General features: G+C 38.3%; 5 non-coding genes across 5 annotated transcripts; all 5 read left to right on the forward strand.

The window, feature by feature from the left end:
* Positions 1–11,701: 11,701 nt before the first annotated feature.
* Positions 11,702–11,774, forward strand: TRNAA-AGC. The gene has a single exon. It is a non-coding gene; the product is annotated as a tRNA-Ala (tRNA).
* An 863-nt stretch (positions 11,775–12,637) lies between these two features.
* On the forward strand, positions 12,638–12,710 carry TRNAA-AGC. Its single transcript has one exon. It is a non-coding gene; the product is annotated as a tRNA-Ala (tRNA).
* Positions 12,711–13,658: 948 nt separating this feature from the next.
* TRNAA-AGC lies at positions 13,659–13,731 on the forward strand. The gene has a single exon. It is a non-coding gene; the product is annotated as a tRNA-Ala (tRNA).
* A 1,373-nt stretch (positions 13,732–15,104) lies between these two features.
* On the forward strand, positions 15,105–15,177 carry TRNAA-AGC. The gene has a single exon. It is a non-coding gene; the product is annotated as a tRNA-Ala (tRNA).
* A 1,425-nt stretch (positions 15,178–16,602) lies between these two features.
* TRNAA-AGC lies at positions 16,603–16,675 on the forward strand. The gene has a single exon. It is a non-coding gene; the product is annotated as a tRNA-Ala (tRNA).
* The last annotated feature ends 4,302 nt before the right edge of the window (positions 16,676–20,977 follow it).

Here is a 20,977-nt window from a genome sequence, read left to right on the forward strand (position 1 = left end):
GCAGTGCTCTTAACATGTTTTTTTTCCCCCTTAACTCTGTACCATAAAATACAAATTAAAACTGACTTAATTGGAGCACGGACCTCCTTCGTACTAGGTCCATGATTGTCTATGATCAGTGGCCGTGCATTAAATTTATCCAGCAATGCTTTCGCCCCTAACACCCTCAAAATGTATATTATGTTTTCAATACTCGTATTTGCGTTCTATGTCTATGTTCCGCTAAATCCATGGGAGGGGGGGGGGGGGGGGGGCACCCGCACCCTTTCTTCAAATACAAGATATAGATTTTCCATTAATGCAAATACCACCCCCCCCCCTTACTCTCAGGCACGTAGACAGAGTTTGATGTTTGGGGGAGCACATACATGTAAATCGATCGAGGTAAAAACAACCCCCCCCCCCCCCCCGTGACTACGTGCCTGCCCATCCTGATAATCGAATTGACGCCCTATATCGTCATGTGATTTTCTTTACCCCTTTTTTTCGGGGAGGGGGGGGGGGCATAACACTGTGACGTGCATGGTGGGAAAAGAACCAAAGTTTGCACATGTTGATTTTTTGTACCTTGTGCGCAGGTTCCCAAACACGTTTTTATGACATTTGGTTTTAATCAAACGAATCTTGCCAGGTACATGTGTCAAATATCTGATACAATAAGATAAAATAATTCCATGACCTACTTCTCGTGCAGGCAGGTTTGATGAGCAACTCTACGCAACAAAACATTACTCTGAAAGACTATATGGTAAATTAAATCAAAATTACTCTTTTGATGCAGAGTAATGGAAGGTCATATTTCAGGAGGCGCGATGGCTTACTGGTAAAGCAGTGGTATTGTGACAGGGGGATGTCCCGAAACCGTGTGGACACGCTATGGTGCCCTTTGGTGTGGCATTGATCCTTACTACCAAGTCCCTCGGAGAGTACTTACAGTTGTCGGTCCCTGGTAATGTGCATAGAAGCATACAAGTAATTTCTTAGTAGTCGGGTAAAACCAACCAACATATCAATATGAGGGATTATTTTCTTTGGAGTTTATTCCACTTCAAATCAAATTATAGTCCACTCCTAATTGGAATTTCTCCTTCTAAAAGTGGATTCCGTTATTTTGAGTGTGGATTCCACTATAAACAAAAATATCCATAATAATTACGACCCAGTCCTTAAAATTGGATTCTACTTCTATACATGTAAGTGCCCAACCTTCACCCTAGACCCAAATCTAATCTGGTAATATTTTTGCACATTTTGCAGTAAATCAATTTTAAAGTAGTATGTAGAGCATGATTGAAAAGACTTTCGAGAAAATACTGTAAAGAGTGCCCTATTGTAGTAGGCTTGAGTCACTGAAATGCTCACAGTAGCATAATCAACTTATATCAGATCATAGCACATTAATCTGAAGTGACAGGGGAACGGAAAAGGGTTGGGTAAAACAAAAACACGAAGCCATGCAGATTTTTCAAATCAATATCCAATCTTTAAGATCTTCTGACTCAGGAAATCGAACACTGCTTTCTGCACTTTCTGTGAAAAATGACAAAGCCATCAAATACAGAACAATGCCCCACAATCTACGTAAATATCCTTGTCAGACTAAACGCGCCTTCAAAATTTCCTCAAGACGACTCTCCCTTCGTGACTTTCTCGTGTCCTACAAGCCCGCGGGTTTGTTGATATCCCCAGACGATGCACTGATTGGTCAAAAGCTACTCACTGCCCCCCCCCCCCACGTTCCCCAATCAGCTGTTTCCTCATTGTTCCTTATCGCGAGATCAATACAAATTCACTTTGATAGTTCTTTTGAGACTTTCGATTGTTTTGTTTTTCTGTAGCCTTTGTCATGTTTTTGTGTTGAACTCGGTTGGCTCCGCTTGAAATCATAACCCGGCGATGCGGATGAGAGAACCTCGATGCTACAATACTTGAGGAGCCTGTCAGGTCCTAGCTTAATCCAGTGTTCTGGTATAAGAGATGTACTTTAAAGTTCACACACAAACAAATCTAAAATGAAGGCCTTTAACATTTTGGCCACAAAAAACAAACAGAGTTGGAAGTTTTTTTGTCTTACCCTTTTTCATGAAAAACTTGCGTCAATAAAATAAGTTTTTATCATCGGTACAATTTATGTCTTCTCAGACCATTAAATTTGCATCAATAAAGAAGATATAATTATGATAATGATATTATAATATTCGCCAACTCCATGTGAATAATCTGCTCAAGGCGCAGCGCAGAAGAAAAAGAAAAGAAAAGTAGGAACATGAAAATACACATTAGTAACAAATCTACTCTTGAAATATTACGAATGTCTTGCGGCAACTGATTCCATCATAATATTGTCACAATAATTTCATGAAAAGACAATTTTTATTCCAACTTTATGGGCAACGCCGTGTATGAAATATATTTAATATTGGCCATGTAATATAGAAATGGGTTTACATTTCATCCATATAACTATTGAATTGAAGCTTGGAAGTTTATTTACGTATAACTGTATCAACAAACGTTGATAGCTAACAGAGCAAAGCCTTCAAAATAATATATCAGATTACAAACCTACTTCTGTAAGCTATATACAAATATATTAACGCCTTATCTTATTATTATTATCTTTGGAGCAGTACTTTTTCAATCGTGATACTTGGGAAGTTATCGTATTACTTTGTAAACTAACATTTCAACTTTTTTGGGCTGTTTTTGGACTTTGAATCTTGTTGATCTGTGGCCCTCGTTTATATCGTAATGACGTTTTAATAGGCCGATTTAAGGACGGCGATTATGATGATGATGTTCATGATGATTATGATTATGATGATGATGGTGGTGGTAGTAGCTAGTGGTGATGATGATGATAACGATGATGATGAAGAAGATGATGATGATGATGATGATGTTTGTAATGGTAATGATCATGGTGATGGTAATGATTATAAGTGTGCCTTTTGTCGATGATGATGATGATGATGATAATGGTGACAGCGATACTATGGATGACAATGATAGTGATGCTAACTGTATTACTTACATTACCGATTGTATTTCTAGACTGAAATCCGTGAGACGACTTCACTGAACATAGTCAAAATATGCATTAAAAGGAAACACATTTTATCATGCTTATATGGTTAATTGTATTTTTTGTTAAAGAAGAAGACAAATAGAACACACTGTGTAACAATGTATAACTATGATGCAATGTTGATATACTATACATGGACGCAATGTGGACGCTCCCCAAATAAATTATCAGAGTACGATAACTGAGGGATTTTCGACCACCCTCGTGCAATGAGAACAGGTCGTTTATACACGAGTATCACTTAGTAATCGTCATTTAATGGTGTATCATAATTATAATGCAATATCACGACGTGAAATGTACACAATCATGTTTAACATATTTTAAACAAACACGTATCAATGGAGTCAGTATGCGATCTGACAAAATGATTTAAATAAAGACAATTTGTTACCACTTCGAAATGTTCAACTCTCAACTAATTAATCATCTCCAAAACAGTGGAAGGATTACTTTTGGCATTTGCACAATGAAACAGCTTTTTCTTATCGTCGTGTTAATATGTTCTATATCGTTCTTATGCCTCCTGTGTTAATCAGAAATTGATAAAGTTATCGCGTTGGCTGCTCGTCATGATTGTTATATCTCACTTTTGTGAGAGGCAAGCAAAGTCCAAACACGTTGCTCTCCACGCGTTTAACATATTTTCATCATGTCTATATAAAACGTGATCACGAAGACTTTCAAGATATCCTCTAGTAATGTCAATACAATCTTGTATTGCGTAGTTTCATGATATTCAGGATTATTAGAAACCTTGTTCTGATTACGTAATATGTTATTGCCAAGTTCGCACATTTCAGAAAGTGACGCAGGAGGCTATTGAAATCGCCGTAGGTTGATTTTTAAAAGTCTTTCCAATCGTGTCATGCATGGCAGTAGTTTTTAAAGCAGGCGATAAATTCAAATATTAAAGAGCCAGGTGTATGCATTTTTAAGGCAAAAAATAATATTCTTAGAATTTCACTAAACTGAAGTAGGCCTACATGTAGTCAAGTTGTAAGTCCTTATTTGTGGGCGATAGATGTTATGGCCTTCCGCGAAAAGTGTGTATTGTTTAATTTCATTGAGATTATTTAGTTATGAACATGCATGTTCAGCTCATGCAATCCTTTCGGTTCCAGAAAATACCAATAAAATATATTCGTGATTTTTTCTTTTCCACATATTATCTATGAACAACTGTTCGTAGTCTTGTACGCGCTTTCGAGCTCATTGTCCCTGACTATAGCTGCTTTGACAATTGCCCATAGAGCCTTGGACCATGGACCCTTCTCCATACCAACTCCCTGCTTTATAATAGACCATGGACCTACTACTTATAGACTATCCATGCTTAGAAAAACGTGACAAGCCCTTTGTTACGTAACAATACAATACGAGGGCTAACTGTCGACCGTTATGTGTAAATGTGATATCTCCAAAGCTTTTAAGCCAATGTAATGTGTGTCAAGTACACCTGAGCGAAGAGATTCAACGTCTCACATAATAATGGAGTTTACAGATACAATCTGCGCATGGGCAGATAAAGGTCATTTGTACCAAAATGGTAAAACCCACAGAGATGAATACTGGATATGCGCTCATGAAAGTTATGTAACATTATTCATTTATGCACCAACGGTACATTCTATGATACGCAGGTGGAAGTATTCTTTTCAAGAGGTCAAACAAAATGTATTCATGAAGCACATCTAAAGGGGCTTTCACACCGGGCCTTGCGTAGAGTTGCGTAGAGTTGCGTAGAGTTGCGTAGCGACTACGCCGATCGTACGCAACCCTACGCCGATCGTACGCAACCCTACGCAACTGTACGCTGAGGGACGCGAATGGGTACGCGAGATGAACGCAAAAAATTAAACATGTTTAATTTTTTTCGCGTACCTTCGGCGTAGGCTTTACTACGCAACTGTACGCCAAGCCTACGCAACTGTACGCCAAGCCTACGCAACTGTACGCCAAGCCTACGCAACTGTACGCTAAGCCTACGCAAATGTACGCCAAGCCTACGCAACAATACGCTACCCTACGCCAGTCCGACGAAGCATTAAAAACGTATGGTATAAAGATTTTTTTTGGTATAAAAATAAGCGCTCTCTTTTGTTGGCGTTTTGAGGTATCAAATCACATCACGTGACCTTGCAATGTTCATCAAAAAAAGTTCATGTATTACCCTTTTGAATGATACATAGTACAATAATGTAGTACATCAACAAAAATGTCTGCATTTTTTGGAAAATAAAATCTTGAACAAATTAACAATACAGCAAAATAACCTCAGCAGTTGCTAATACCTACTAAAAAAACTGAAAATTTAACGGTCAAAAACGTGTACCAAATGCCACTTTTTACTATTAAAACTTATGGCAGGTTTATAAATGTTATTTTCTACACTCACTATTTTACGCAAATTGGCGTTTCAGCCCTATTTCACGCATGCAAAAGAAACCTACTGCCCCTTGGATGTCACAGTTTTTCAGAATGTTATTATTATACTAAGATCAAGTTATGTTCACATGTAATAACATGTACAATTCTTTGTACACTGCACAGTTCATTTATACAATAAATTGAACTGTCTTTTTAACATATTTTTTTTTATTATATATGTTTATAAAGCGCCAATGGCTATACTCGCGGCTCCTACAAAGCGTCTATTGCATTTTTACATGGCATTTTCGCACACAGTAAGCAACCGTACGCAGCCGTAAGCAACCCTACGCCAGGCCTACGCAAGCGTACGCAACCCTACGCCAGGCCTACGCAAGCTTACGTAACCCTACGCCAATTGCCTACGCCGTAGGTACGCGGTGCCTACGCACAGGGTACGTAACTATACGCCGATCGTACGCAAGCCTACGCAGGGACTACGCCGAAGCATCAATTTATTCATGAGTACGCAGCTTAACTGCGGCGTAGTCGGTACGCAACACTACGCAACTCTACGCAGATCCGGTGTGAAAGGGGCTTTTATTATTCTAAGATGCTCAAAGTGGAACTTCTCCATGTGTAAAAGATCTGTGGATATTTGGGGTCATTTTGTATCATGTGCTATCTGTAAACTCCCTTATTCCGAAAATGACAAACAAGGGCTGTATTTTGCAACTTCATTTCGGGACATGACGTAGGCCTTTTGATGTTTGTTTGATCACTGCTCCATCCGTATACTATGACATGAAAATCAATCAAAAACCAATCAAACAAAATGTATCAGCCTTTTTTTAACATTATAAGGCGGAAGAAACTTTGTTTTTAAAAGGACATTACGCACAATCATGTAGTATACTCTTTCATGTAATTAAGTGCGCCCCGATTCCATGAAACATGGTAAAGAGAATGTGTTGATTATGCATTGCATGCACAATCTGATAAGAAATTATCAGACTCTCAAATTCCTAAAGCATCGCTAAAAAATATGTAATGACGTTGTAACATGCTTGTCATTTAGCATTTTGGATCATGAAATAACGTCTGGTGCCCCGCAATAAGACCGTGAGAGACATTTAGTGTCAATGTCAGTTACGACTTTCTTGCTGGCAGATGACCATACAAAGCGCCAAAAATTGACATCACTTGACTGATGAAAATCAAATATCTGTCTCGGCCCACAACTTCCAAAGTATAACCACTATACTTTCCGTGATCTATAAATATATGCATTGTTGATTGTTTTATAGAGTATAATAAGTCGTTAACTTGGTAGTGTAAACTTGAATAATCTTTGGGATGCATTGTGGTTGCATTATCTGTGTATAATGAAAGGAAACGGTGCAGTTTGTTGTATTTCTTTAGTTCAGATGAATGTATTGATAGAAACAAACGACGGACATTAAGGAAAAAAAAAGGGCTTTTCTTGATGGCGATCTGCAGGTTGTGAACCGACCTCCTTTGCCGTGTTGAAATGGGAGACAAAACTCTTGGCTGGTTAGAAAACAATTCTGGTCAGGGGTGAATTCACCGATGGCGGCGTAGCTATACTGAATTTGGGGAGGGGGCTCAGTCGGGACACTTGCCCTCCAATCGAATATGGAAAAGTAGGAGAGATAGAGGGAGAAAAAGATGGAGGGGTTGAGGGTAGTAGGGAGGGAGGGAGAGAGAGAGAGAGAGAGAGAGAGAAAGAGAGAGAGAGTGGGGGTGGATGGGGGAGAGTGTCCTTAAGAATTCCTATTTAATCCATCCATTAAAGGTAAAGGACAGTATTGGAAATGCCCCAATTTCAAAAAATGAAATGGAAGCTCTCATTACCAATCGTGTGAAAGAATATGTTTTGACTAATACATGATGATAAAAAATTTGCCGGGAAACCGCCTACTAGTTCATATATTTGGTAAATTTGTATCTCTCATGGACTGTGAGAGATATAGGGTAGTCCCATATACATCTTTCTGTGTATAGTGCTTGTAACTTTACGAAGAATGGGCCAAATTTCTTATAATTTTGACGATTCCAGAACCTTGCAGATGCTAGATGCTAGAAGATCAACCTTTTCTGATCGATTCCACAACGTTTCTTTCACAATGCAATCGCATGACCATAACTGGTCTTTACCTTTAAGACCGATTTATCTGATGCCAGCGCCCCCCTCCCTCCCTGGCTGGATGTACGCTACGCCAACAACAACCTTTACTTTCCTGTAGGCCAATCCAAAGTATTTTATACAATGAATGATAAAACGTTTTAAACCTACACTGTCGCTCATAAAGGTGGAATATTTTTTTTTATCCCAATTTATGGAATTATTTTAAAAATAATTTAAAAATAATAGATCTAGATAATAGTATACATTCTCAGATTTTATTGAACAATAATTTGCCAATGTGTGTTTGCGTGACTGCTAAAGCATGTGTATGCTACTATGCTTATCAACTAGGGGACCTATGCCTTCAAGTCATAAATGACAGTAATGAGGATTAATGCCCCACAAAAAGGCACTAATATAGCACATCGACACGGTTTTGATCCTGGGGCCTCACAGTTACGAGACCATTGCTTTGTCACTGAACCATGACTGTACGCAGCGGGGGCTAGGGTAGGGGGCAGTTTCCATAGATTAAAAAAAAAACACAGAAAATGCAATAAATTTTCAATAATTTATTGCATTTTACCCCGGTTCCCAACATAAACAAATCTTCTGTGTGCCCATGCCTTGAGCCATAATGCATGGCCGTCCAGATTTTTTTTTTATTTTGGGGACCGGGGTAAAATGCAATAGATTATTGAAAATTTATTGCATTTTCTGTTTTTTTAATTAAATTTATGGAAACTGCCCCCTACCCTAGCCCCCGCTGCGTACAGTCATGGTTCAGTGACAAAGCCATGACCTCGTAACTGTGAGGCCCCAGGATCAAAACAGTGTCGATGTGCTATATTAGTGCCCTTTTGTGGGGCATTTATCCTCATTACTGTCATTTATGACTTGAGGGCGTAGGTCCCCTAGTTAATAGGCATAGTAGCATACACATGCTTTAGCAGTCCCGCAAAACACACATTGGCAAATTATTATTCAATAAAATCTGAGAATGTATACTATTATCTAGATCTATTATTTTTAAATAATTTTTAAAATAATTCCATAAATTGGGGTAAAACTAAAATATTCCACCTTTATGAGCGACAGTGTATTAATTATGTTGTAATTTACTTGTATGCTTTACTAATATCATTGTCTATTTAGACAAAGTCATTTTAATTGTTTTAGTTTAAAGGTATTATAACATGTTCTCTCCACGTTACCTGCCTCATCTAGCTTTCTTCTACCCCCTCCCTCTCTTTCCCTTTAACTATTAAATGGGGGGGGGGGGGGCATAATGCCTCTCATATAGACGCCAATGGGCGCAACTACGTAGTATCAGCAAGCTCGATAGCATTCATATTTGAGGCACTTGGCGAATATGAAATGATAGACTTAGTAATTGACCTTCTTAAATCTTGATACACCTCGCTCGCACTGAAATCGATAAATCGAATTTCGGAGAAATACGGAAGGCCCGCTCAGACATCCTTCACTTCCATGCCCTTGAAAAAAACAAATTGAAGTGATTAAGAGCTGTCAGATGACTTTCAATGAAGGAAACTCACAAATCGGATAAACTGTATTCTTTCATTGTGCTGCCAAAGACAACATGATTGCTTCCATTCGAGTAGTTTGCCGTTATCTTTACCATTGTTTCAGTGAAACCATGGTAGCGGACGAGAATCCGAGAAAAGTGGTGTTTTGACTGGCCCGCGAAGGCTTCCTGTGTTCTTGAGAAATGGTTGGGAATATGGGTTTGCAATGGGTGTGTCTAATATGACAAACTTTGAAATACCAGCGACCTAGTTTGTGTTATTTTAATGTGTTTATTCAATTATGTGCCTCATCGGAACAAATCGTTCTCATAACTTTGAAATGTTGAGAAAAGAGCTTACTGTAGAAAAGGTGAACAACAGTAACCCCCAAAAGAGGGAAGGGGCAGGCACAAGCCCGAAATGATATCATAAACATGCACACACAAATAAACTCATAACTGTTACGAAGAAGATTTTTTTAAAAAGCAGAGAAGTAGAAACAGTAAATAATAACAACTGTCGGATTTTTTTCCATTTTCATACTCCCTCAAATAAAAGAAAAAGTACGGGGATTGTTCATTTCTTGTCCATAATTGAATTTGTGCACTACTCTTAGTTTGCCATTATTATGGAAGAATTGGCAACTCCAAATTGATACATTGATACTTCCAAATTTGGGAGAGGTGTTCCCTCAAATTGACGATCAAAGTCCAAACAGGCTGTGTCAGGGGCGGATCCAGCTGGAGGCATGGGAGGGGCCAAAAATATCGCACCCCTCCCCATTGAGCACCAGGGGAGGGGCCCGTCTCCAAATAAAGGTAAAATTAGCGTGTTTTTACCTGTTTTTTCCCCCAGAGGAGGGGGCCCCCTCCCTGGATCCACCACTGGGCTGTGTAGATTATTTGACGTTTCATAATAATTGTTAAGAAAAATAAAAGATTTTATCCTCCATGTCAGAGGTCAGTTTGTGAAAAACTCTTCAAGATCAGACGTGACTGACTGTTTACAAATCATATGAAAATCATTAAAACTACAGCTGCCATCATTGCATCGGCACGATCCTCTTGTGCAGCGAAGAGGATGTTATTTTCACATGTTGTTGTCATTTAATTTTGCGGAGACGAGACAAAAGTTGGGTGAATTTAAGGTTGCCCAACGTGCTTGAGTTATTACCTCATTGTACTTTGGACAGAGTGCATGTATATCGGAAATCATGGCCCAACTTGACCACGTTTTCTCGCGACAGTGCCGTAGCTACCAGGGGCACCAGAGACCATGCACGTGCCCCCCCCCCCCCCCAATCGAATGGCGAAGAGAGAGAGAGGGAGAGAGAGAGAGAGAGAGAGAGAGAGAGAGTGAGAGAGAGAGAGAGAGAGAGAGAGGGAGAAGGGGTAGAGGGAATAGATAGAAAGAGAGAGAGAGAGAGAGAGAGAGAGAGAGGGGGGGGGGGGGGGCAGATGAACATGAGAATGTACGACCGTCCCTTCACTAATTAGCTCCACTGTTTATTGAACATTGTAAAATGGACTTTGCAATGTCGAGAAAGGAAGATAGTGCTGAGAAGGGGCGAAGGTGGGGAAGAAGTAACACATAAAAATAAGTCGGTATGGACTCCCCTTACTACCCCTCTCCTACCTCTAATCCACCTATTTTATTTAAGGCCCCATGAAGCCAGTGCCGCCCCTCAATAGCTGAATACAAGCTACCCCCACTGTCCCGCAATATGATGTGTATCAGGGTTGCCTTGATCCATTTCTGTGAATAATAGAATCCATAAAATCATAATCTAGATAGACGAATCAATTGATCGGAATTAATTGATATCCAAGGTATTTCAATAAAAATGGATTGATTAGGTTGGAAAAATGTCACGTCTCAAACTGTCATAGGATACGAATTGCTCAACTTTCATAGTTAGGGAATGTGTTCAGGGGTTCCCAAATCTTAATATTTGAAGGTTTCCATACGGGGAATTTGATAACCTTTTTCGATCTAATCTTCACTTATGCAATGATACAAATTAAATCAATATCTAAAATCAATGAATGTCCACTTGAACGGCTTTATTTTATATAGCCTAGCCTCATTTCGGAGCCTCATGATTTTTGCCTTGAAATTCTATGAATGATTTCAAGATAATGAAAATACATAATCTTCTTTATTATATTTTCATCATCGAATTGGGTCCCATACTCTTTGTCACTATAAATGCTGGGTATACACATTGCCCAGACATGAGGGCAATTGTTTTGTCCGACCATCAGTAGGTAAGTAATGTCCCAAATGGTCGACTTTGCTCAGTGTTTAGTAAAAAGGTGACCCTGGCTGGGCAAAAATTACCATACTTAGGCGGAGAAGAGTCAGAAGTAGGTCGATGCTGCTACTGTATACTAGGCATTTTCTAATTTAAAAAACAAAACAATTATTATAGATAGTGCAGTAAACATGAAGATTTAACAGTGATAACGCGGAAATCATGATTCACGAATATTTGACTTAACGTTATTCGCGCAATATTTTTTATCATTGATTAATTAATACCCCCTTCCAGTGAATTATAACATCGGGGAGCTAGCTCAGATGGTAGAGCGCTCGCTTAGCATGCGAGAGGTACCGGGATCGATGCCCGGGTTCTCCAAATGTGACTTCTTTTGTTCCCTTATTCCACGCATTCTCGTATTCATGATGATCAGTATAATCAAAGAGATACCAGCAGTGCTGGACTGGTTAGGTAGGGCCATGGAAAGAAATCGTTCTTAAAACTAGAAGGGGAGAGAACATTTCATATTTGCCACATGATCATCGAAAGAACAAATTATTGATTTTCAATAGCTCAACAAGCGACAAATAAGGTGGCCAATACAAGGGGGGAACAATAATACTACCAGGGGCGGCGATCGAGGGGGGGGGGGACACGTTCCCCCGGAAAATTTGAAAAAGCGCAACCAAAATGTATAGCAAATACTGACTAAAGACTGCAACACTCTCTTAGGCTCTGGAGGGCCCAAGAGTGCAACATTTAGACTAATAAAATTGCAAAAATCTTCTCGCTCGCTCGCTATGCTCCCTTGCATAATATCCTTCAAAGTGTACAAGTACCGGTAAATAATGGGAAATAGAAATCCCATCCATGTCCAAGCACCCTACTTTCTAAAATTTTCCTACTAAATATTTACAACCCTTCGGACTGCATCCTCATGACCGACAAAGTAAAAATGAAGTATGAAAAGTATATTGCTTGTTTTTTTTTATTTGATACTATATAGTTTGCTTAGGAATGTAATTCTTTAATACAACAAAACTTCAAAAACAGGTGAGGGGATAGTCACTTTCGTCACATTCGCCCCTCTCGTTCATTATCCTCCATCGTCCCTTGTATTTCGCCCCCCCCCCCTTCCTGGTCATGAAATCGCCGCCCCTGGATACTACTGTATCGCGTTTATAATAATTTGTGTTAATCATTGATGTAATTAATGCTCTCTCCCCTCCATCGTGAACATCGGGGAGCTAGCTCAGATGGTAGAGCGCTCGCTTAGCATGCGAGAGGTACCGGGATCGATGCCCGGGTTCTCCAACTGTGATTTCTTTTGTTCCCTTATACATAATTATTCACGTATTCATGATCAGTATAATCAGGAAGCTTAATCCTGGTATAATATACTGCTGGTTAGAGCAATGGAAATAAATCGCTCTTAAACTAGAAGGGGAGAGAACATATCATAATTATATGCCACAAGATCATTTGATTTTAATTTAAACATTATCTGACAACCAACATTAAATGCTTTGGTTTCATAGGATATGGTTGTGGACTCGGCATTTTCCCGTTAACAAAAAATCTTAGAAGTGTGTCCCCCTCTTCAAGAATTGTTGCTCATGGTTGGGGATCATCCGAAATTTTGATAGCTTATTAATGATTACGATGAAAATCGAATTATTGACCTATATAATTATTGTCTGCCGAGAGTCAGAACTGCTTAAAGTTATACTCATTGGACCGAATGAACGCCCTAGGCTTCTGACTAGATTTACATTAATATTGCGGTAATTGTTATATTCCTAACGGTTTGATCCTCATATTATTTAGATGTCATAAAGCACAGATATGTTGATGATAACTCACCAGCAGCCCCCCAGCTTATTCGATATAGCAAAAAATGGAATAACAAAATTATTGATTTTTAATATAGTTCAAAAAGCGACAAAAAAAGTGGCCAATACATACATGTACAATGGGGAACGGATTCCTGTTAGCTACCAACTGCTGCGATATCATTTTCTATATTCTCAAAGAAATGATGCTACTGTATCGCGTTGATATTAATTTTTAAACATTTTTTAAAAATATTTTTAAAATGTGTTTTTAATTGAAACAATCAAATAAAATACAATATTTACAAGTATACAAAAGAAGTAGTACAACGTATATCAAAACCTAACAAAAAGTAAATTTATACGAAGATAATACTTGTAATAATCCTTTATAATCTATGGTCCCTAGCTCCCGTTCGAAGATAACATCGGGGAGCTAGCTCAGATGGTAGAGCGCTCGCTTAGCATGCGAGAGGTACCGCGATCGATGCCCGGGTTCTCCAACTGTGACTTCTTTTGTTCCCTTACACGCATTTTCGTATTCATGATCAGTATAACCAGGGACATGATAGGTTTGGGCCATGGAAATACATTGCTAGAAGGGGAGAGAACATAACATTTTTTGCCATAAGATCATTTGATTTTAATTTAAATATTATCTGACAATAAATTTCAAATTCGGCATTGAGATTTGCTTTTGTGTGGGGGGGGGGGGGGGGGGGAGGGGGCATAACCTTTACCGTTATTGCGTTATAGATCGTAGGGGATTGTGTCCCCCGTCTCCCCCATAATTTGTGCTCATGGTTTGGGCTCTTTTTTGATAGCTTATATAAATGACTATTGATGAAATCAATTATTATTCTCTGTTGAGAGCCATAATTGCTTATTAAAGGTCCTTTTGACTAGATTGACATTATTGCGGTAATTGTAATACGCCCAACGTTTTATCCTCGCATTCATGTGATATTTAAATGTCATAAAGCACAAATAATTATGTCGATGATACTATCGATAGGTCACCAGCAACCCCCTCCCAACTTATACGATATAGCAATAATTACATCGAATGACAGAATATTATCGAATTTTGATAGCTGAACAAGTGACAATAAGGTGGACAACTGCCCAATAGATAAATGTATAAGGGTTGAATGGAATCCTGTTAACTGTTGCGAGACTAGTCATTTTCTATATCCTCAAAGAAATGATACTATACTGTATACGGGTTGATAGTATTTTTTTTTAATTACTACGTAATCATTATCACGTAATTTATTATCTCTGTCATTTACATTGCTGTTTATCTTTATACTATTTATATATTTTGATTGTCTATTATGTGATAGAAATACGACCATATACGAAAGTAGTAGATCATTGATTGTATTTTTTTTACCATCATTATTAATCTCGATGTAATTAAGTATTGTAAAAAGCATTATTTATTGTCTTCCCATGCTCACTGTCTCCCACGAGTTTGGATTTGGAATAGGTTCGAGTTATCGGGATCATCTCGTGAGGAGGGGTTGGTTATCATAAAACATATATGTATACATGTATGTCTTACTATCATGTAGTATTTTTCTCCTTTTTATTAGAAAAGGGGAAAACAAATTGTATAAAGTATTACGAGTACTATAATTTATTTTCATCCCTGTATTATATTTCAGGTGAGACATGCAGTAGTTTGTTAATTTGTGTCATTCCTGGTTATTGTTATCTTTAATCTTTGATTACATACTTGAAATTTGTAATCCAATGCGTAAACAATTACAAAATGAGAATGATCATATCTGTTTGGATTAAAATCAATAAAATTTGAATTTGAATTTGAATTAGAGTATAATTAATGCTTCCTCTCCACTATGTCAACATCGGGGAGCTAGCTCAGATGGTAGAGCGCTCGCTTAGCATGCGAGAGGTACCGGGATCGATGCCCGGGTTATCCAATTGTGACTTCTTTTGTTCCCTTACACGCATTTTCGTATTCATGATCAGTATAACCGTAGGTCTATGGTATAACCAGGGACATGATAGGTTTGGGCCATGGAAATACATTGCTAGAAGGGGAGAGAACATAACATTTTTTGCCATAAGATCATTTGATTTCAATTTAAATATTATCTGACAATAAATTTCAAATTCGGCATTGAGATTTGCTTTTGTGTGGGTGGGGGGGGGGGGGGGGGGGGAGGGGGCATAACCTTTACCGTTAATGCGTTATAGATCGTAGGGGATATGTGTCCCCCGTCTCCCCCATAATTTGTGCTCATGGTTTGGGCTCTTTTTTGATAGCTTATATAAATGACTATTGATGAAATCAATTATTATTCTCTGTTGAGAGCCATAATTGCTTATTAAAGCTCCTTTTGACTAGATTTACATTATTGCGGTAATTGTAATACGCCCAACGTTTTATCCTCGCATTCATGTGGTATTTAAATGTTATAAAGCACAGATAATTATGTCGATGATACTATTGATAGGTCACCAGCAACCCCCTCCCAACTTATACGATATAGCAATAATTACATCGAATGACAGAATATTATCGAATTTTGATAGCTGAACGAGCGACAATAAGGTGGCCAACTGCCCAATACATAAATGTATAAGGGTTGAATGGAATCCTGTTAGCTGCTGCGAGATCATTTTCTATATCCTCAAAGAAATGATACTATACTGTATCGGGTTGATAGTATAGTTTTTTTTTAATTACTACGTAATCATTATCACGTAATTTCGTACCTCTGTCATTTACATTGCTGTTTATCTTTTTACTTTTTATATATTTTTATTGTCTATTATGTGATAGAAATACAACCATGTACGAAAGTAGTAGATCATTGATTTTTTTTTTTAACCATCATTATTAATCTCGATGTAATTAAGTATTGTAAAAAGCATTATTTATTGTCTTCCCATGCTCACTGTCTCCCACAAGTTTGGATTTGGAATAGGTTCGAGTTATCGGGATTTATCATTATTGATTTACCAATAGAAGCCATCTCGTGAGGAGGGGTTGGTTATCATAAAACATATTATATGTATATGTCTTACTATCATGTAGTATTTTTCTCCTTTTTATTTGAAAAGAAAAGGGGAAAACAAATTGTATAAAGTATTACGAGTAATATAATTTATTTTCATCCCTGTATTATATTTCAGGTGAGACATGCAGTAGTTTGTTAATTTGTGTCATTCCTGGTTATTGTTATCTTTACTCTTTGATTACATACTTGAAATTTGTAATCCAATGCATAAACAATTACAAAATGAGAATGATCATATCTGTTTGGATTGAAATCAATAAAATTTGAATTTGAATTTGAATTAGAGTATAATGAATGCTTCCTCTCCACTATGTCAACATCGGGGAGCTAGCTCAGATGGTAGAGCGCTCGCTTAGCATGCGAGAGGTACCGGGATCGATGCCCGGGTTCTCCAACTGTGACTTCTTTTGTTCCCTTACACGCATTTTCGTATTCATGATCAGTATAACCAGGGACATGACAGGTTTGGGCCATGGAAATACATTGCTAGAAGGGGAGAGAACATCACATTTTTTTTGCCACAAGATCATTTGATTTTAAATTCAACATTATCTGACAATCAATTTGATTTAATAGGACATGGTTGTGAATTTGGCATTGAGATCAACAAGCGACACAGATGTAAAGGGGGAATGGATTCCTGTTAGCTATCAGCTGCTGCGACCGAGTCGGAGATCCTTTTCTATATTCTCAAAGAAATGCTAGGCCTACTATCTTGTTCTGCATTTTCAACACAATATTAAGTAATATACAAACTAGGAGATATAATATGATCAACAAAAGTTGAAATACATATCACAATAAAAATTAATTAAATAATAATACCCTTTAAAAAACACATAGTTGACAAATCATTTCAAAATTGAAAATGCAGGTGATCGTGATGGTTCACGTTCAAGTTGAATTGAATTGAATTAAATTTATTTTCTTCTGGAAAAAAACATACATATCAAATGAAAGTACATTTTGACGATACAACACATACAAAATATAACTTTTTAAAAAAACGTATACACAATATGTTAATACTAGAAATGTTGGCATCAAAACAAAAAGTAATGTAAGTTGAGACTGCTTGATAAGGGACTTTGTAAATTAGACTGATAATCGCTTCTAATGTTCAGATAAAGCGGGTTCGCCTGGTACATGGTTGCGTTAAAAAAAGGGGGGAATTCCCTCACGATGACAAATCTATATCCAGTGACGTCATACGCGTGTAAAATGTACAAGGCATGTCTCGTCGAGCCAAATTCCGGGAACTGTGGTAAAACCAAATGAGATCCGTAAGATAATTATGTCTGATCCTGGCAATCTTACATTAAAATGACGGTCTACAGAAACCAAAATCCTCTTAGTAGACCGAGTAGATTTCGCGAGACAACTTAAACCACCCCCCCCCCCCATTTCCCATATACATCCAGTAGTATAATTAAATTATGAGCATATAGAATAATTGTGATTTCGAATAAAGCCTATATTTTACAATCATAATTTAGGGCAATAGGTCTGTAAGTCAGAATGGCAAATGTGGCTGATAGGCCGGGTTCATAACCATTGGAAATCCAATCTTCTTTTCTCTAGCCATAGCGTCTGGCTACAATGCTGGTATATCTTTGCTACAATGCTTTATTTTCAGGTTATAAAGCATCTTTCCCAGTCTAATGTCATACCATCTCAGTACTATAGTAGGTCCATGGTCATACCCCTCGCCCATTTCTGGTATACTGGCAGAAACTGGTGGTACTAGATCATCGGGCGTGGCATGACCAGGGAGGCGACACATTGCCATGGTAACAAGATAGTATGATCTACCGATGAACTTTCAAGCCCCTCATTTCATGCTCCCTGTTTCATGTGATGCAACACACTGTATAGCCTTGACACTAACGCGAGGCATATAGGAATGCTGGTAGAAATGGAGATGCAGGCAGCCCTGAACCGCTGGCTGTGCGCGTGCAGGCGACGAAAACGTGCATGCTTTCTTCTCGTCTGGAGTCCCGCCCACGGACAGGCGATTAAAGGTGCATTCCAACTTTCACGCTAGCCGCCGGCCAGGGCCTCGCCTATATTATAACATGTCCTTGTTCATATGAATGAATATTCGTGTCATGAAGAAGGCGACATTCAGAGAGTCTAAAGAAAGAAACGTTGACAAAGATGATGAAGAAATAGAAGAAGAAGAAGAAGAAGATGAAGAAGAAGAAGAAGAAGAAGAAAGAAGAAGAAGAAGAAGAAAAAGGAAACGAAGAAGTAGTAGAAGAAGAAGAAGAAGAGGAAGAAGAAGAAGAAGTAGAAGAAGAAGTAGAAGTAGAAGAAATATAAGAAGAAGTTACTTCACTGAACGGGAAGAGGGAAATAAAATTGGAAATGTATATATTTCAGATGACGGGTTACGGTAGACCTATAATGGAACGGGGTAAATGCACTTTTACCGCGAGTCCTTCCACTCACGTTGCGCGTGTTGCTCGTGCTGTGACAACATAGCACCCTGCAACTCGATCCCATTCGCTAGAAACCCAATATAGGTCATGTCAGCTCAGGGAATCCAGTCTCATGTGTCATCAACATGTTGTTGATTGTGATGTGACATATCAATCCGTCATGCCGTATCCATTGTCTATACCATGCCATGTCAGACAGATATTCCATTATGAAAGCGGATCTGCTCCCCCCCCCCCCTCCGATGATCCCTCTGCAAATCCCTCCTCATAATACATGCAACAATATCAATGCCACTTATTACCATAGGCTCCGTATGGTAAGATCCGAGGGACGTGCCATGAAATCATTTCCTATAGGTTCGTTCCTTTCACCATCCTTTCCCTTCTCCGATCCGCTTTAAATTGGGCTATTTCATATTTTGTTCCGAAACTTGAAATAAATAAGAATCATTATACTCATTTGTAGGACATCAATAAATATGAGGTATGAACACAAGAGATTATTATAATGCAAGTTCACACCTTATTTTGAGCTTCTGCGCCTTTATAAATGAAATGAAATGAGGATAATTTCTATTGAAATGTCGGACCCAAGAACGTATTTCTAAATAGGGAGAATATCAAATATATTATATAGGCCTATATAATTATATATATTAAAAACCTCTTCCTCAAATTTGAAAAGATCCTGACGGAAACTAGATATCTCTTTTACTTGACCTATTATGCAAGTTTTTTTGTTATCGGTCATGACATTGTATGTGATTAATAATGGTATGTATAGGCCCACTGTATAGGCCTATCTGGTGTGCCAACAGGAAATGGCGATTAGCGGACAACATTATACAGGCCTATAAGTTCACTTCCTTATTTCCCTGTTATAATAAATAGCACAATGATAATTATCGCCATATTCCAATCATTCTGTCTAATGCCAGTGATAATATGACAACATCATTGCAAGTCTATTCGGTAATTTAGTAAATGCTCTTATTTATAGGTAAGCATAATATGCTTTCGTCATCATTGTGAAACACTTTGCCACCTGTGCAACGGAGAAAGTGGTAACACCCCTTTAATATCTTGGCGATTTCGCAATACTCAGCTCCACGTGGGTACAGGCAAGAACTGGTTGGAAGCAGATCTTGTTTGTGACAACGGTCAAACAGCTGTTCTGTCTATGGCTTTCATTTTCATTCATGCTTCGCTCTCGCCCGTTTGCGGTTTTCCCTCCAAGGCGTTTTGGAGTAACGTAGTCTATAATACAAACCGCAAATTTTAAGTCGATTGAAATGTAGTTAGATTTTCTGTTCATTGTTGTTTATTGTGTTCTATGGTAACGCAAATGATGACACGTTACGTAATTTTTTTGAATTTTTTATTACGTAGTTGGCGTCTCTGAGCTGGTAGATTATGTAGAATTAAAAATTTATTAGCTATAAGTAAGAATACAGTTTGATCATTTAGACTATTATAATGAATTCGTAGATATGATGCAATAAGTTGTTCTGACAGATCGAGAAGAGAACAATGAGGGAATTTAGAGGGTTTCCATGTGAGTCACGAAGGCGTGTGCTCTGGAGCGTGGAGAGATGAGTACATTACTGCCAGAGGGGTGTGGCAGTGCCATAGCAACAGAGGGACGAAGATATACGCTATACGGATAGAAGACGAAAGAGATGGAGATAAAGAGACAAATAGAGAAAGAGAAAGAGAAAGAAAGAGAGAGAGAGAGAGAGAGAGAAGGAAAGAGAGAGAGAGAAAGAAATAGAGGGGAAAAACGGGGGGGGGGGGGTATTTTTTTAATTTTTTTAAATATATATTCACGTTCTAGTTTCATCCAAGTTGTTGAGGAAAAAAGACGCTAGGCCTTAGCTTTAATAGTTAGGGGTCACCAAATATGAGCTAAGAGAGGGAAAAAAAAGTAAGAGAATCGGACTTGTAAGTCGAGGACTAGCTACCTAGTCCATCAGTTTACCCTATACAAAACTACAAGCAGCTAAAATTAAGTAGGTTATTAAATATCACGAAATAGTGAAGTAATGGGGATCTCAGATAACAAAAAAGAAGAAAAAGACAGAAATTGAGAAATCACTACGATCTCGAGGGTCCAGTGGTCACATTGCTTCTCTTTACGTACAATGTATACGAAGACTGGACTTTGCCCTGGTCAATGGCTGTAGTGATTATGGTCATCATGTACTAGTCTAGATGTAGAAAACACGGGCAATGGGCTATGGGCATGCACAGAGTCA

Source organism: Strongylocentrotus purpuratus, unplaced genomic scaffold (assembly GCF_000002235.5).
Source record: "Strongylocentrotus purpuratus isolate Spur 01 unplaced genomic scaffold, Spur_5.0 spur5_scaffold_2, whole genome shotgun sequence".
Classification (NCBI taxonomy): Eukaryota; Metazoa; Echinodermata; class Echinoidea; order Camarodonta; family Strongylocentrotidae; genus Strongylocentrotus; species Strongylocentrotus purpuratus.